A 13,308-nucleotide genomic window follows, 5' to 3' on the forward strand; every position below is an offset into this window, starting at 1 on the left:
ACGGGACAATGCACATGAATGGATACAAAAAGTCTACACACCGCTGTTCAAATGCCAGGTTGTCATTTCAAAACTTTTACCACCATTAATGTGACCTATTAACCCCCACCCTGTACAGCTTCATTAAAAATAAAATCAACAGATAACGTAATGGCACAAATGCGCACACCCTCATAACTGGGCCTGTATTGTGTTCAGAAATAACCAATTCAACCAACATTCCAACTCATGTTAAATGGGAGTCAGTTCACACCTGCCACTACTTAAAAGTTCCTCTGATTTATCCCAAATAAAGTTCAAGTGTTCTCATAGGATTTCCCTGACTTGTATTTATTTATTTAGCTTTCTATCAACACTGCCTGCCTAGTTGGAATTGTTCACAATTCCCTCCCTCCACTTTGACTAAAGCCCCAGTCGCCAGCCGAAGAAAAAGAACCCCAAAGCATGATCCTGGCACCACTACACTTCACTGTAGATATGGCATTCTTTTGGTGAATAAGTAGTGTTGTGTTCGTGCCAGACATACCTTTTGGAATTATGGCCAAAAAGTTCAATTGTGTTTATATTTCCTGTAACACATTTTGCCACGTGTTTGGGAGATTTTGTTACGGTCTGATGAAACCAAGGTTGAACCATCCAAGATGTGAAAGGAAGCAAATATCTGGATATAAAATACATACAGGGATCCTGTCAACCGATTTAATAATAAAAGCAAGCTGACGGCGTCAGCTATGAGTACTCGCCTTCCAAATTTAATACAACAACCATTGATTTTAAATAACAAGCTCTGTGGCGTGAGGAATAAAGGTTACAGCCGCAGTGTGAAGAGAACAGATGTGGATCCTCTTTTATTTCAGTATTTCAGTGTTTGCGCACGTGTTTCTATTAAATGGATCTACCGTCTCCTTGATCAAGGGAGTCAATAAAGGGCCAGTCCTGTCAAACCCTCAGGGTTAAGTGTGCGTGCACATCTGTGACTGTGCACGTGTGTGTGTGTGCGTGGGATGGATTCTGAAGTACTCTGACAGGTGAGTGATTGAGTGCTTTCATTTCCCTCCAGCTACAAGGAGACATTCGCCCATAAACACGAGTCTTCGCACACACTTGGTGGACGGAGGGAGGAAGAGAGCGAGAGTGTGAGAGTTGTTGTTTCCTAAAGGATGCTGCTGCTGCTGCCTGCTTGCTTAAATTAGCTCTAAATGTTTGGATTACACACGGGAGCTCTCGCAGAGGATTTAGCAACCGTCGCCTAGAGTTTGGGGGATGTGTCACCGTTTCCATCTGCGTGCTGCGCTAAGTCAGAGACCATAAAAACATATAGCTTATTCCCCAACTCTCGTCAAATTGAACACGTGTTGAACGAATCTATATGACACAATGGAGATACTGAGAAATGCTCTATATTGTCTAAGTAAACAGACAAAACAAGGATACATTTAGTGCCATGTGTCCTCCTCACATTCCACTTTTGAGAGGGTTAGGCCTAGCTTCAGTTGGTGGGGGAGGATAGGATATGTGACCAGACGCAAAGAGAGAAAGGAGGAGAAGGGGAATGAGGGAGGTCAGTGCCCCCAGTCTCAGATAAAGGCCTCTCCCTCCCTTCTTCCACCTCGGCTTTCCAAGCCCCTGCCAGGATCGAGAAGCGTCTCACGTTACAGCTGTCTCTCAGTGTCATCGTTCAAGAAGGCGAGAGCACAAGCGAGGGACAGATAGTGTGTGTGTGTGTGTGTGTGTGGGGGGGGGGGGTTGACAATGCCACAAGCAAGCTGAGGCGAGCTGGGCTTTTCTAGAAAAACAACGGCGGTAGCAGGTTCAGCTGGATGTGGAAACGCTTGTGGTTTCGCTGCCTCGTGGTGTTTTTTTAATGATAATTTTAATGCGCCGTAATGTTCTCCGCAATGTTGGGCTGTCACTAACAATACATTTCGCTTTGACCTTTTCCAGTCATGTTATGTTGAAATGTTAACAGTGCTAATGGCGCCATTTCTTCATCGTCACCTGAGAGACACTACACACAAATACATTTCACTGGAGATTTAAAAAAATAATTTCAAAGGAGAAGTTAATTTCTACACTGGGGTTTTGCACACAGAGCGGGCTAAAAGAAAGCAAATGGTACTCAAACGTGGAGATGGCAGTGACTGATGTACTCAGCTTATCACTCCGTGCAATGGGGCTTCTGTGGATTAGACATAGTTGAGTCACTTCTCTTAACATGAGTCCCCTTTTGTAACCTTAAAACGCTAAAAACAGCAGCTTGTCCCAGGTCCAGTAATGACTAATCCAGTCACTACTAGGAGTTCAGCCTGTGTTGCTAACAAGGTAGGGCTGTGTAGGTCAGTATTGAGTTAAGTCGGATTCCGACTGACAGTTTATTTCATTTTATTTTTGAGTTAAATAACAGTTACCCATGAATTTCAAATGTGAAGGCTGCTGCATATGTACAGCTGATGATTGCTCAAGTGCCGCTAACATAAAGTGTGCCGCTATTGCAAAGCTCCAAACTGCTTTCCTGTTTATTTTTTATTTTTTTTCCCTCTACCCTTGTCATTTCTCATGGCATTGTGTGGGAGTTAAATATTTAACATTCTGGCTCAGCCTCGAGCAGGCTTTGCCAGCACAGCTCAAATAAAAGCCTTTGTGGCAGCAGTGACCAGATTTTAAATGCTAAAGAAGATCAATAAACGGGAGGCTGTCGCATGCATTCGTGTATCTGAGTGTGTGTCCCATTCCTAAACCCTGTATGATGCCTGTATTGTAGTAGCGCTTGTGTGTGTGTTCATGCATATTTCTTAGCACCAACCAAGACCCGCAGCCTCCCCTGCCTACAACAAGCTTCTCTATAGTATCATCATCTGACCCAGGAGGGACCCCAACAGAGAAACTACTATCAGTCCCATTCCCTTAAAGCCCTCCTCTGATTTTGCCCACTACCAGAATCCCCCCCCCCCAGCCAGTGTGGGGGGAATTCTGGTGAAAATTATAAATACCAGCCCCCCCTGCTGCAGATGGAGTGTTTCGGTGTTGTAAACGTCAAAGGAAAACAAAGTTTCTCATCATGTTGGCATTTTCATAATCAAGTTCATCCTGAAACAAAAAAACTTTCGGAATATCTAACCAAAGCAACACTTGTGAGACTTTTTCAACACAACAAATAACTTCCCCAATGTCACTGTTTTTCCTGTCACTTTGTCTTTAAAAAGGGTTAACGTGCCCCTTTTAAAGACAAAGTGACAAATTGATGCTTTTTGCTCACATAAAGCAAAAAAAAAAAAATGGAGGTGGTACATCGATATTTTCACTTCCTCACTAATGTACAAAACAAGGAAAACAGCCCTGAAGTGGGAAAAAAATGCCCCAGACCGTTGGAGACTATTTAAAAGAGAAACTTCCCATGAATTTCACAAGGCATCTGCTTAAGAGGGAGGGGGGGGATAAAAAATAAATCACCCTTTTTTCCTCCTTTGTGGAAAACAGGCATTCGAACAAGGCAGAGCATGCACAAACAACCTTGACTTTCATCAAGGAAATTCTCACATTGAATGATAAATAAATTCCCAGGGGGGGAGAAAAGAAGCAGCTTATCGCCATTCCCTCCCAAATTTGGCCGCTCTGTCTTCTGTCTCCTGAAAGTCAACACGGGGTGACCCATTTCTACGTTATGCCGCCTATTGTTTGGTCATGAAGCCACCATGTGCATCGCACATTAGGCTATACCAGGAAAACCAACATGAGGCTTGATTTGTTTAGTCCTAATGAACAGTTCCATTTGTTCACTTGTCTCTACAAAAGCAAACATGTCCCGGGTCCGTTGGTTTATTAGACTTCTTAAACTGCAGATGCATTACCCATTAAAGTAGCGACTCACATTTAAAGGTGGTTGCCACTTGGCACTTTTTGAGAGTTATTTTGTGCAGCCTGATGATTATCAGGACCTCCTGGACAAAAATAGCGAGGCGACATGAGGTTAGGTGGCTCATCTGAATGAAAGCCAAACCAACTTTCCAACTAAGAGGACATTAACCTGGTGAGGTCATGTAAATGCGTATCAATAAGTAAGCTGCCTGTAAAACAGCTCAAATCAGTTTGAGGCCAACACAACACAGAGAATCCCCAACTGGATTTGTAACAATAAGAGGCATTATCAATTAGATGCCCAGAGCTTTCACTAAAATGCATCTTCCTCTCAAAGGACCATTAGCCCTTCCAGGATTAATGTCTCCTACTAAACTGTTAAGGTTCCCACTGCTTGGTATTTTTCATTAGCAATTATTGTTTTCTGGGTGTGCACATTCATATGTAGAAGAATGACGAGGGAAAATATGACCAAGCGTTATGACTTGTACAAAGGTTTGCTCAACAGCACAGAGCAGGACCCGGCAGCCTCTCTAGAATTCCCAGTTGTGTGTCAGCACTCACATGCAGAGATTTGACAGGGCTCCCAGATGGTCATTATCGTCAATAGATTGTTTGTGGTTCCAATTAATTGTTAAAAACATCCTGCCACTACACATAGGAAAGATTTAGGTTAGCGGGTAACAAGAAGACATATTGTAAACTCTGGTAAACTGTCACATGGAACAGTGGTTCTCAAACTTTTGACACCTAGTACCATGTAAAAAAAATAAGCTCTCCAAGTTAGTTAAATAAATTGAACTTAAAAGTTAAATATAACTGTTCCTAACAAATGTACTAAATATGTTTAGGTACAAGTAACATGCAGTTTTTACATTTCATTCAGTGATTCTTTCACGTACTACGAGGAACCCCCGTATCATTGTGCGAATCACTTACACTGGTGGCTCTAAATTTGCCCACAAACCGTTCAGTGGCACTCATCAAACATCAATTTGGTGGACTATCAAAACACAATGTCCCGTTTAGATCAATTATATTTGGAATAATTTGTTACAGAGCAATCATTAACTTTATTATCAGTGCAAAGTGTCAGTGTCTATTGTACAATTGTTGGTTTATCGGTATCGTTTATTGTCATGGACTAAGACAATACAGACTACGTTTTTTTTTTTTCCAATTATTAAAATATGTATAGGAGAATGCATTTATTTTGTATACAAGCAAGAGGAATTTGGGTTCCAATTTAACAGTTTGTGTGTTTTAATCCAATTTTTAAAGAGCTCAACACTCAGATTAAAGAATTTACATGCATGGTTTCAGTCAATTTAATGCAATAGTTTCATTTTATTTATTATTTGGACGAAAACTTTTGTCTACTAACCAAATACAGAAAAATGGAAAGCTGCAGGGGGGCAACTTTGACATTCTTCACCATTTGTTGATCAAACATGCAATATCCAATCCATCAGTGTATGCAAAGATTATGCGACGCAATGATATGTTTATTATTTTTTTGTGACTCCCAACATCAAAGCTTTCTATCATCGGTGATAAGAGAAAGTTTAGGATTTTTCTGGATTGTGTCGTAGGTGTAGCCAGTGGCCCTGAAAACCACTGGAATAGTTTTGTCCCTGCCCGGCACAGTATTTAAAACCAAAACAAGAGCCAACAGCACCAAGATGACTGATCTTTAAAAGAGTGTTTACTCTTTTAAAGATATTAGTGCGATATGTTTCATCAATCAAACCTTGACAAGGAGCAGAAAAATGGCACGGATTATGTAGTTTTACAACTAAGTTTATTGTTGTTAAATTCAGCCACAAAAATGGAAAAAAAATGACAATGTTTGTCACTCTTTGTTAAACGGAACTGAATTAATTACATTATTAATACCAATATCATGGTCTTACGAATTTTTCGAGTGACGAGCTGTCGCTTGGTTGATTTTGTTGCTTTGTGTTGTGAGCACATATCTGAATTACAAGCGAGCTTCAGATATGCCGCCGCACAAGTTGGGGGGGGTGGGGGTTCTAAATAAAAAGAAGAGTTACGGATGCCAATGAACTTTCAGCCATTTACTGAATTGTACAATCAGTTAAATGTAAAAATACATTTGTTTTCAGGGCTGAAACTAATTAATGGCATTTCTATTCATTTCAATGGTGAAGGCTCATTTTATATACACGAGTAAATTTCATGCCAGAAATAGCCTGCGTGCCTAACTTTGGACACTCCTGATGTTCAAGTGTACATTCAACAATTGTGCACGGTTACTTGGACACCACCTGTCTTTTCTGCTCAGAATATGAGTCTGATTACTTCAAGGTAACTCGATGGTAAAGTAACTGGTGGATAGTCTTCTGTTGGTCATCCTTTCAGAAAAATTTCGCAAATGGCCAAAGGAAGTGTTCACTTTACACACACAGTTAATCTTTTGATACAAAGATACAGTGGTTACGGAAAGTATTTGTTATATTGCAGCCATTTGCTAAAATCATGACATTTTTTCCCCCTCATTAATGTACACACACAACACCCCATATTGACAGATAAAATGGAATTGACGACATTTTTGCAGATTTATTAAAAAAGAAAAACAGAAATACCACACAGCTAAGTATTCAGACCCTTTGCTCAGTATGTAGTAGACGGACCCTTTTGAGCTAATATAGCCACGAGTCTTTTTGGGAATGATGCATCAAGTTTTTCACATCTGGATTTGGGGGCTCCTCTGCCATTCCTCCTTGCAGATCCTCTCTAATTCTGTCAGGTTGGATGGTGAACTTTGGTGGACAGCCATTTTCAGGTCTCTCCAGAGATGCTCAATTGGGTTTAAGTCAGGGCTCTGGCTGGCTGGGCCATTCCAGAACAGTCACTGAGTTGTTCTGAAGCCACTCCTTTGTTCTTTTAACTGTGTGCTCAGAGCATTGTCTTGTTGGAAGGTGAACCTTCGGCCCAGTCTGAGGTCCTGCGCGCTCTGGAGAAGGTTTTCGTCCAGGATATCCCTGCACTTGGCCGCATTCATCTTTCCGTCGGTTGCAATCAGTCGTCCTGTCCCTGCAGCTGAAAACTCCCCCACAGCATGATGCTGCCACCACCATGCTTCACTGTTGGGACTGTATTGGACGGGTGATGAGCAGTCCCTGGTTTTCTCCACACATACCGCTTAGAATTAAGGCCAAAAAGTTTCATTTGGGTCACAGCAGACCAGAGAATCTTATTTTTCACCCTCTTCGAGTACCTCAGGTGTTTTTTAGCAAACTCCATGCGGGCTTCCATGCGTCTTGCACTGACAAGATGCTTCCGTCGGGCCACTCTGCAATAAAGCCCCAAGTGGTGGAGGGCTGCAGTGATGGTTGACTTTCTAGAACTTTCTGCCATCTCCCGACTGCATCGCTGGAGATCAGCCACTTTCCTAATCAAGTCCAATCAGTATAATCAAACACAGCTGGACTCCAATGACGGTGTAGAACCATCTCAAGGATGATCAGAAGAAATAGACAGCACCAGAGTTAAATAGGAGTGTCACAGCAAAGGGTCTGAATACTTATGGCCCGTGTGATAGTTCAGTTTTTCTTTTTTTAATATATCTGCAAAAATTTCAACAATTCCATTTTTTTCTGTCAATATGGGGTGCTGTGTGTACATTAATGAGGAAACAAAATAAAAAAATATATATTTTAGCAAATGGCTGCAATATAACAGAGTGAAAAATTTAAGGGGGTCTGAATACTATCCGTATCCACTGTAGGTGTAGGACACATCAAATGACAACAACAGCAGAATACACGACCCTGCTGTACTAAGGTGGACTGACGACTTGTGTGATATGCTGTAGATATGCTGATGTCACGTATGAAGGGCAGTTCAAAAATCAACATTGTTTCAAGATTGGGCCATATTTCTCCACCCAAATGTCAGTCTAACAACAAATTATACTTGTACCGTTTTCATGTCACCACTTATAGAGAACACAGTACAGTGTAATTTATTTAACCTTTATTTCTCCAGGTAAGGCCATGGACAACAGATTCTCATTTGCAATGCCGACCTGGCTGCAGACAGCAGAGTACAAGGCAAAATAAAAGCAAATATAAATAAGGCATGTACAACAACTTGTACACAGACACAAATTGTACACAAAACAAAACACAACTCAACCCTTAACTGTTATTAGATGAGTCTCCTTTGACCAGTGTGTGGGTGCTGGGATATGATACAATGTTAAGCCAAAACACGGTGAAGGTATTTACAATACAGTAACAACACAGATATTCAAATGCATCCGTCAGTCAGTCAGATGATTCTTTTAAGGACAGTTTGAAACTGACTTGAGACACAAAACTATACACCCAAATCCACTTTATTTCAAGCTCACTTTTTCAACAGCCTTTAAAAGACAAAGTAAATAAACATCATCAACAATCATCACTGCAAATTGTCAGAACAATTGTCTGATTAGAACATCCTGGCAGCGTGCTATGAAGCTGGCCATCAACAGTGGAATCATTCAACATGCTGCACATACAGTCAGTAACTCAACAGACCAACCAATTTGATTTCGAGACAAAAAGCTACTGAATAATGCAAAGGTTTGTGTCTCATGTGTCCCAAAAGATATTTAGTTATAAAGGATTATAGTGCGTATAGCTTTGTGTACACACGGGATTGTATTCTCCAAAGCTGTCCAAGTTCTGTCAGATTCAGCACCCCAAGACACAGAGCTCGTGAACCTAATTTCACCTAATCAGCTTAGTCAATAGCAACCATTTGCTGTGACTTTGGTAGACATGCAAATAGGGCTTAACTATGTCTATCCTTAATTCCTCAATGTTCATGTTGTGCGGAAGTCCTCTATCGCTTCAAAAACAACAGTTCCAATATTAAGAGAATGCCAAGCAGGTTGAGTATAAAACTGATTTGTGTGTGCCTCAGGTTAGCAGTGTGTGCTTTCATTTCAAGGCCACAAAGCAAAACAGCCCCCGACAGATTTGTTAACCTTTTTCACTTTGGCTCCTGCCTATTCTTAAAAATAAAACACAAGTACAGTGGTACATTGAGTTACAAGCGCCCCGACTTACGTGTTTTTCACGTTACGAGCAAGTCTCTGGGTCGATTTTCTGTTTTGCGGGCCGAAGTTTGGATTACCAGCGAGCAACTGCTCAATAATTGAAATAAATGGTCCAGTGCGCTTTCGGCCGTTTACTGAACGGGTCAAACAGATAAAACACAAAATGAAAACACTCACAAGGAGCAATGGGCCAGACGCTCACACTTAACAAACCTTGTGGTGAACAGCCAAACTGAGCTGGAGTCAGAGGTACTGATGAACTCACTCACTCGGTCACGCGCCCCTTAACAGCACACGTCAATAGACAAATACTACAGATGTGACCTTCGCTTAATTACATTTTATGAAACCAGTTTATTTCTTTACCTTCTCTTTTATTATATTTTTCAAACACACATATATACATGATAGAGTGCCACATTATAAACGTTAACAGAAATTGTGGAGTTTTTTGTTTTTTTTGGAACGGAATGATGTTATTTCAATTCATTTCAATGGGGAGAATTGATTTGTTTTACATGGACCTTCGCTATTCGTGGGAGATCGGGAGTGGGCCGGACCCGTTGTAAGTGGTGATAAACTGCAAATAAGTGGTTTTGAGGGTTGGTTCTACATTCCCCTTGTTAAAAATAAATAAAAACACTGTACATGACTAGTTGTATGTTCAGCTGCAGCACATTTGTGAACACAGGTGACAATGACTTGAGATTCTGAAAAGCTGAGATACATTGCCGTGTTTCAATCCAGTGATACCACTAATGGCTTCTATGCAGCTCCATAAAAATCAAGCAGCTGTCCTGTCGATGCATCAGCGGCGTGAGGAGGGAGCACCATATCCCCATAAGGACAGGGGGTTCTGCGTCTTCATGTTTGCCTAAACATCTGCTTCTCGGCACTCGGCTTTGCAGCAATAAATGGCCAAACAAAAGAGGTGGGAGGTGAAATGATCACATTTTCCATTTCAAAGCATTTGCTTGTTTGGTTTGAGTTTCCTTTCCTGTCCCCTTTGGACATTGAGCTAGAGCTCCACTGACTCGATGTGTGCAACAACATGAAATAACTCAAAATATTATATAGATACATAAGAGTCGATTCCTGTTTCTTTGTACATAAGATGTAGGTTTAAGTTGGGCTCCACTGACTCGATGTGTGCAACAATAACTCAAATATGAGAGATAAGAGGTAATTCCTGTCTCTTCGGACATAAGCTGTGAGCTCATGTTTAGCTCCACTGACTCAACGTGCGCAACAATAACTAAAATAAGAGGATGCTATGATGATTAATGGAGTCTCTCTATAGAATCTTAAGTATAGCTCAGCGTGGATTACAACAGACGAGAGATACTGTCTTCCCAATCAATGCACTTTTATGTTAACAAGCTTACATTCATTATTTCATTTCAAATTAATTCGAGCCATTTTGGCAGAATTAACACTGACGAGTCTCCCTTTAATAAGATTCTTAGTAATTAAGACCCCACCTCCCCACCCCCACCCCATCTCTCTCGGGTCCCTTCCGTTACATTCAAAGATAAACAAAACACTACCTACTGGTTAAACTTGAGATGACATTTTGAAAGAACAGAGGTTAAAAGACATACGTTTGTATGCCAGGAGAAACTACACACACACACAATACACAAATATATATATATATATATATTATATATATATATATATATATATATATATATATATATATAATATATATATATATATATATATATTATATATATATAATATATATATATCGAAACCTGCCTATCGAAAATGACGTCTTTTTTTTTTTTATGAGCACCGACGTCTTGTCCACTCATGGCTAACTGAAGCGCTCATTACATTTGCGACCAACCACGTCATAGAGAAACTAGTCAATTTACCCCCGCGTGCTCTCTCGACACCCACCACCCCCTTTTCTTTTCTTTTTAGTCGAAAACTTTTGTTGTAAAACTTACAACGTGGATGCATGTGAAGGTGAGTAGTGTTGTTTGTGTGTTGGGGGGGGGGGGAGAGGGGCACATTAAAGATAGCCAAGATGGCGAAGGGCTTGTTGTTTTTGGAAGGGGGCAGAAGAATGGACGATATCATGAATATACACATACAAAAAAAAAAGTATTTTTCAGCTTCTCCGTTTGCGGAAGCAACCTCGAATGGAGCTCCTCTCCCCCCCACTCACATTGGTGTCTTGACCAGCCTAAAAACGGAACCCGGGGGGGGGCACCGACCACACTTAATGTGATGGTGATGTAGGGAAAGAAGCAAATATTGGGGAACTACATCGGAACCAACCGAGGGGTGGCGGGGGACACACGTTATATTCGTGGTTCATTTGTTTGGTCGTCGTTTAAAAGGTCCACTTTCATTTTAAAACAACATTACAACAGCCACCATGGCGATAGGCGTACTTTTGACTAACGCACAAGCACCACGAAGCCGCCGTAAAGTTGAATCATTTTTGCTTTAAATGTACAAGTTCGGATCAAATGGAAAGCAAATGAGTTGCGTGGAGGCGATGCGTGAGAAGAGAAGCAAGGGAACACAAAAGACGATCTATCCCACCAGCAGGTCACCGCGCAGAGAAGGAGTGCAGAAAAACACTTGCTTTTTCGATTTAACAGCTACAAAACTTCTCCGATTATAACTCCTTGACCGATCAAGAGTAGTGTTAACCACAAAAACAAACAAACAAACAAAAAAGCGAATGAAACAAAGCGCCGATGCCAGCTGAATGTGATGTGAGCGAAAACACGGCGAGAGTCAATCAGCAGTGAAATAAAACAACACCACTTACCGTGTTCTACTTTGCACTTTACTTATTTCCAACGTGGATTAAAAGGCTCTGCTAACACTCCGCTTTGCTCGTGGGTCTTGCTTCTCCCCCCCCCTCCTCCTCCTCTCTAGGTCGCTTTTGGTTATGAAAGAGGTCGATGACGAATGATAAAGAAGGGGAATCGGGCAGTAATTGAGTCTCGCTGTGTGTGTGTGTGTGTGTGTGTGTGTGTGTGTAAGCAGATTGAAGGAGAGTCTCTTCGCAAAAGGTTTATTCAGGCTCCACTTCAAGGAATCGACCTGACGTCGTTGGCTCTCTGCTGCCACACAAAGAGAGAGAGAGAGAGGGGGAAAAAAAAAAAAAAAAAAGTTCTTATTTGTGCTGCGGCCCCTTGGCAACCAAACAAGAATGCAGTCGCTGACCGTTGTTACTTTGAAATGCGACATGACATTAAAGATGTTCAACATACGTCGCGGTCCCTTTAAAAAATAAAAATAAATAAATAATAAATTTTAAAAAAGAGGCGCAACTCCCTTTATGACGATAAACTGACTTAAAATCAAGCCATTAAAAGGACAAACATTGTCAGCTTGACATGCATACACTTTGACTATTCACAGGCAAACCCTGCTTTTCGTATCGAGCTTTTCAAATGTTAAGTTACAGACCCTATGGAAATATTGATGGCATCAATTTTAATGCCGAAAGATGATATCCTAAGCTTTCAAGCGTGCGGTGTAGAGGATGATCTCGTCACAAAATTGCCATGGACCCAGTCATTTCAAACATAAAAAAGAGAGAATATACAAAATTTCAAAGTGCAGTGAACTGCCTCAAAAACTGTTAGTTTAATCCATAGAAGTCATATTTTGATGTATGAAATCCATATTTAATTTGATTACAAAAGTGGCTCCCTCAAAAGCTGTCAAGATGCATCCAGTTCCTCATGTTGAAAAGTGTGAGATTTCAAAAAGACAAGATTGTCAGGATTTAAGGATGGATGGATAAGAGATTTTATTCATCCTGTGAGGGAAATTGGATACGTTTGAAAGTCATGCACTTTGACCATTCACATTCAGCTTTCTTTAATGTTAAATGACAGACCCTATAGAATTATTAAGCAGAAAAATGATATTCTATTTTCAAAAGTTTAGGGTGGGGGCTATACTCTGTTATACACGGAAAAACTTGCCAAGTTCCATTTTTTTAGCGTGGCAAAATACTGTAAACAACAGGTTTGCAAGCATTTGAAATGCCACAAGTATCTTCCCAAGTGTCTTGTCATCATAGTTTGCGGTATATTTATGGTTTAAACTATTAATATAGGCAATTATCATCTTTTTTAGGGGAGTGTCAATTATTTGCAGATTTTCATTCACGGTCGAGCGCTGTTCCTTTCTCACGCATGACCCACTGTATATTTCTAAGTGCAGTGAACTGCTTCCTGCCCGCTCTGAAAAATATGGAAACTCACACAACATAAGTATAGTGGTACTTTTTTTTATATATATATACTTAAGAGTGCCCCAATTTATGAGTGTTTGAGTTACGAGCCATCGCTGGGTTGGTATTTATTTATTTGTCTCCATTGTGTTGCGAGCCAAACTTT

At 40.7% G+C, this 13,308-nt stretch overlaps 1 protein-coding gene across 11 annotated transcripts in view; it reads right to left on the reverse strand.

Moving 5' to 3' along the window:
* Nucleotides 1-12,016, reverse strand: part of baz2ba (bromodomain adjacent to zinc finger domain, 2Ba) — a 107,418-nt gene extending 95,402 nt beyond the window's left edge. For all 11 annotated transcript variants that reach the window (XM_061670735.1, XM_061670734.1, XM_061670737.1 and 8 more), the window contains exon 1: nt 11,721-12,016. The gene's annotated coding sequence lies outside the window, so the exon portion shown is untranslated. The remainder of the gene's footprint in view (nt 1-11,720) is intronic.
* Between the last annotated feature and the right edge of the window lie 1,292 nt (nt 12,017-13,308).

The sequence above is a fragment of the Phycodurus eques genome, chromosome 2, assembly GCF_024500275.1.
Source record: "Phycodurus eques isolate BA_2022a chromosome 2, UOR_Pequ_1.1, whole genome shotgun sequence".
NCBI lineage: Eukaryota > Metazoa > Chordata > Actinopteri > Syngnathiformes > Syngnathidae > Phycodurus > Phycodurus eques.